Source organism: Lolium rigidum, chromosome 3 (genome assembly GCF_022539505.1).
Source record: "Lolium rigidum isolate FL_2022 chromosome 3, APGP_CSIRO_Lrig_0.1, whole genome shotgun sequence".
NCBI classification, from domain to species: domain Eukaryota; kingdom Viridiplantae; phylum Streptophyta; class Magnoliopsida; order Poales; family Poaceae; genus Lolium; species Lolium rigidum.
This window is the reverse complement of record NC_061510.1, coordinates 138,564,332-138,570,073: the sequence shown is the minus strand read 5'-3', so window position 1 is coordinate 138,570,073 and position 5,742 is coordinate 138,564,332. Positions and strand designations below refer to the sequence as shown.

Here is a 5,742-nt window from a genome sequence, read left to right as displayed (position 1 = left end):
AAATCAACGCCAAAGATCTTATTTTTCCCGGAAGGCTCCAGAACACCGAAGGAGAGTCGGAGGAGAGCCAGGGGGCCACCAGGAGGGTGGGCCGCGCGGGCTAGCCCCAGGCCGCGCCCCCCTATGAGGAGGCCACCCTGTCGACCCTCCTGCACCGCCTCTTCGCCTAAATAACCCCTTTCAACCTAAAAACGCAGTACCAATTGACGAAACTCCAGAAAGACTCCAGGGGCGCCGCCGCCATCGCGAAACTCCAATTCGGGGGACAGAAGTCTCTGTTCCGGCACCCTGCCGGGACGGGGAAGTGCCCCGGAAGCCATCTCCATCGACGCCACCACCTCCATCATGCTCCGTGAGTAGTTCCCCCATGGACTACGGGTTCTAGCGGTAGCTAGTTGGTATACTCTCCTCCATGTACTTCAATACAATGATCTCATGAGCTGCCTTACATGATTGAGATCCATCCGATGTAATCGGTGTTGTGTTTGTTGGGATCCGATGGATGATACATTATGATTAGTCTATCTATAAAGTTTGTGAAGTTATTGTTGCTGCAATCTTGTTATTCTTAATGCTTGTCACTAGGGCCCAAGTGGCATGATCTTAGATTTAAGCTCTATACTTATTGCTTAGATTGTATCTACAAGTTGTATGCACATGTCACTGTCCGGAACCAAAGGCCCCGAAGTGACGAAATCGGGACAACCGGAGGGGATGGCGGTGATGTGAGGGACACATGTTTTCACGGCGTGTTAATGCTTTGCTCCGGTGCTCTATTAAAAGGAGTACCTTAATATCCAGTAGATTCCCTTGAGGCCCGGCTGCCACCGGCTGGAAGGACAAAAGATGTTGTGCAAGTTTCTCATTGCGAGCACGTACGACTATATATGGAAAACATGCCTACATGATTAATAAGCTGGATGTTCTAACTTAATGCTTTGAATGCTATCAATTGCCCAACTGTAATTTGTTCACCCAACACTTGTCACTTATTGGAGAGTTACCACTAGTGTAGATCGCTGGGAACCCCGGTCCATCTCTCATCATTATATACTCGTTCTATATGTCATTGGAAGTAGTATCAACTATTTTCCGGTGCCATCGCCTCGTATTATCTATTACTCGCTGCTTGTGTTATTGTTACTATTGCTCTCATATTACTATTGCTTTCACATCACCCCTGTTACTAGTGCTTTTCCAGGTGCAGCTGAATTGACAACTCAGTTGTTAAGGCTTATAAGTATTCTTTACCTCCCCTTGTGTCGAATCAATAAATTTGGGTCAATCATTACCTCCCCTCGAAGACTATCGCGATCCCCTATACTTGTGGGTTATCAAGATTGAATGTGATGCTAGTTGTATTGGAATTGGTGGTGTGTTGATGCAAGAGGGTCCTCCAATTGCATATTTTTTTGTGAAACTTTCTGGTGCTAAGTTGAACTATCCTATATATGATAAAGAATTGTATGCTTTAATTAGAGTTCTTGAGGTTTGGCAACATTATTTGTGGCCAAAATAATTTATCATGCATCCTGATCATGAAGCTTTAAAATATCTGAAAGCTCAGTCTACTTTGCATAAGCATCTTGCTAAGTGGGTTGAGTTCATTGAGTCTTTTCCATACACTAGTAAAAGTGCACGTGCCACGCACGTATTATAATCTATTAAACTATATTTTAAATCTTTTAGTGAGTGTTTTAAAGAGATACTTCAAATGTATCTCATGCATGTCCAACCATGTGAGGAGCGAGTGTAGCAGATGACCCACCCACATGTTTTCACATAAAATTCGTGATCGTATAAATATATGTACTATATTTAGGTAATAGTATTTAAAAATAACAGCTAACTAAGTACTACCTCCGATTCAAGGAATAAGGCGTCCTCGTTTTACGTGTTTTTTGTTTGACCAAGAATTACTTTAAATGTGTAAAATTTGTTTGTATGAAATTAGCATCATTAGAAAGTGCTTTTCAATACGAATCCAATGATACAAATTACATATAATATAATCAAGATTGTGTTGCTCAATTTTTATGATCAAAGTTCATCTTGGAATACGCGTGCGCCTTATTCCTTGGGATGGAGGTAGTATGTACTATTTATTCATTGATGATGGTTATTTCTTGAAGGTTCACCTATTTGTGCGATCTATAAGGCTTCATTTTATTCGTACTGAAGAATATGTATCAAAAATCACTTACTTTAGTAAAACCATCCTAGATATGCAATGTACAACATTATTATAAAAATATAATGTGCAAAGTGTATACAAATGCACATGGCGTAAATACTCCCCTGGGTACTGGAAAGTGTAGCTCTCCATAGTCCCATAAATGCGTGAAATTAAAAACCAATTAAGCCGACTGAGCGCTACATGTATAAAATGTTACATTGTGTGGAATGAACCAATTAAGATTGTAATGCATTGAGAAGATTCATACCCGTATGATGAGTTTGTCAGAACAGTGGGTACTTTACATCCCCATTTATAGATGTCATTCTTTGATGCAAGGTTTCCAAGCTGGATGTCACGGCAAGCTAGTATCTGCACAACCATATTAAAGAAATTAACACCTTATTTTTATCCATCTTTAATACTCCTTCCGGTTCAAAATAACTGCTCAAAAATGGATGAAGCTTCTCACCCATTTTGAAATCAGTATTCTATCAATTGCATGAAGCTAGAGCAATTCATTAGAACACAAAATAAACTGGGAAAACATGTCGCTTACTCAAGTGTGAAGGAACATCATCAACCGTGATGATTTATAACCAAATTTTATCTATTATATTCTCGTCGGTTGAATTGGCAGACTGTGACAGAAGCAATGATTGCGAGGTGATTCCAACTTCTGATGATGTTTTCGAGGTTTTAATGTTTTTAGGGGGTCCATCCCTAGTCATACAATCCGTAGGATTAAATGTGTGATCGTCGTCATCATCTTTCAAGTCTATGTTTCTTATACTATCATCATTCAATTTCAAATCCACTAAATTTGCTTCTAAAATGTGTCATATTGAACTATTAATCAAAGTTAATTTTGATATATTTCTACTAAACAACTAAAGTTTATATATAGTTGGACAATCATTTTTTGCCAAAAAAAACCTTCAAAGTTCATCAAATGATTCCGAAGCATTTTTCTGAAACTCGTATACTCCCTGTATTTACTATAATGTAAAATCTTTTAGATTTTTTAATTCAGTTATGTTGTTCCATATCTGGTCCGCTTATAGTGTGGAGATTCACTTATTTTGGTTGATATACCGTATTGAAATATCTACAAGATTTTACATCAGGGAAAGATGGGAAACATATTTTTAAGCTCGTATAATAGAAAACAAATCCCTATGGGCCACGCTCACCCAAATGCCGAAATTGGCTCGCCCTTCACCGAATTAATGTCACTCACTTCCTCTCACATCTCGCTCCTACCATCCCCAGTTCCCCACTCAGTTCCTGGAAGGCTGGAATCCCCCACCGCCGGCGAATGGACCCCTGGTCCCCTGCCCCTCCGACGGTGGCCTCGACGGCCACCTCCTTCTTCCGCTTTCTCCAGGAGACTGGAGACAAGGCTGCACTTGCTGAAGGGCAGGTGACCCAGCGGGAGGCGCCAGCGGAGGTGGAGGGGCGGACCTCTTCTCCACCGAATCCGCGGCCGGGTGCATCGCCACCGGCGTTCTGTGGTTCTGCATCGGCCTCCTCTCCGCCACCCACGACGTCCCCCCGCCTCCAATGAGCTCCCTCCTCCATCAGGGCTAGTTCGTCAACGTCGCTGACCACGCCGGCATCCCGCTGGCCGGGCTCTTTGACAACGGACACTCCTCTGTGGCTTCAATCCCCTCGGAGTTTTTCAACCACGGTGTCGTCTACCCTGCGCCGCTCCCTTATTGAGGCACGTGATCCGTCTCTTTTGGCTCTCTCCATCTATGTGCGACCCCTCTTTGGTACACTACAATCAAAAGTTGACTGCTTCACCTTGTAGAAATACACATCCATGTGAAGCAAACAAATTTTATAGATGAGGCGGCAGTATTTTGTCTGAGAGAATTAGACTGGTATCTCAATTCTTTGGACAAATCATGTAGATGAAATAATTAATGCCTCTGATTTTTATTTGCAATAGGCAAGTATTATCACCTGAATCACCATGTGTCCATTTAGATGAAATGATGATTGGGTAAAGAATTGCACATGCTGTGGTTAGTTATGGAAGATGGAGTTGCGCAAACAGCTTATCTAGAATGTTGAAATCCTAGAAATGACACTTCCTTGAAAATTTTGTTGGTTGGTAAAGTTTAACAGCCTCTTCCTTCAGCTTACCCTGTAAACTTTGGCTGATGTGAAAGGTGGCACGCTGATCTCATATGAAGGAAGAGTTCACGTTTCCTTATATTTCTCCATTGTTGTCTCATAACTTTGCAAAGTAATTTTATGAATGATACTAATTGAGAGATTTTGTTGGATCAGTTCTTTGACTATGCAATTGGTATCAATCTTCCAAGGTCCCGGTTCCTACAGGTGAAGGCAACATCAGATTTGCAGCTACTGTTTTTTATGATGTGGTGAATATCTTTAGATTAACGCTCCTATTTGTAACAGAAATTATGTTCGCCTTGTAGTCTGATCTGTATACATTGGTTGGTAGCTTTGTTACACACAATTCAGCAAGAACAGATCCATCAAATCCCTCAATTGAGCTGGGCCCTGAGTTCAAAAGGTCAAGCGCTAACATTTCATTCCCCACAAGAAAAAATGTTACATTAATTTTCGAGCTGGAAATGCAAATAGGCTGATGTTCTTTCTAATGGCAGGTTGGGAGTTCCTTGGTCGCTTCAAGTCGATTCCTAGCATTGTTGAGCTCAACAGCTTGAAGGTTTCCGGTGATGTTTGGTTCGGTTCTGGCATCGTGCTGAAGGTATTATTTATGACCAAGTTGTCTACTTGCTAGAATCTTTATTACAGTTGCAGTCCCCAGAAAACATTTTCAATCTGTGACCTGCTATTTTGCATTACCTGGATAATATGTAGCTTCACTTTTCATATGATTGTTGTTCTGAGTTACGACTATTTATGAAGAGATATATCAGAGTGTATATAAATATGGAGTGATGACGCTTTTTTTACAGAGCAAGGTGGCTATCACAGGAAAACCTGGTGTCAAGCTGGAAATCCCAGATGGCACAGTGCTCAAGAACAAGGTATCTTTTCCCAGGATGCACACGTTTGTCGATCTTTGAAGAATTTGCAGTTTAAGCAAATAAATATCAAAGTTATAGCATGCCTTTTTACCGTTTAACACACAATTGAAATCCTTATTTCTTGTAAGATACTGGTAAAGATCCATATGCTATTGTGGTATTGATGCCTTTCTGCTGGCCTTTTCGCTTATCACCAAAGCTAGTCACGAGAATGTTTCTAAAAAGTCAAATGACCAAGTTTCCCTTACTTATTTGTTGCTTCCACTAAGCTATGCTCACTAATGCTCTTCATCTCCTACTGTTGCATTATATTTTTTATAAGCCTCCTCGTATTACATCGTGCTTGTGCAAATGTCACATTTCTTTGCTGACCAGGATATATTGCCAGCTTCCACTTGTTGCAATTATTTTAGTGCAGCACTTAACTGAGTTGTGGACTGTGGTTACCACATACCAGTCAATTGCGCTTCACCATTAGAGTAAATAGCTGTCTTCCAATTGAAGTAACTGGAGATCTTGTTATAATATCAGTTGTAC

At 41.0% G+C, this 5,742-nt stretch overlaps 1 long non-coding RNA gene across 1 annotated transcript; it reads left to right on the top strand.

Annotated features, from left to right (window-relative positions):
- Positions 1–4,596: 4,596 nt before the first annotated feature.
- LOC124698400 lies at positions 4,597–5,205 on the top strand. The gene is made up of 3 exons (XR_007000955.1): positions 4,597–4,724; positions 4,819–4,922; positions 5,140–5,205. It is a non-coding gene; the product is annotated as an uncharacterized LOC124698400 (long non-coding RNA).
- Positions 5,206–5,742: the final 537 nt, after the last annotated feature.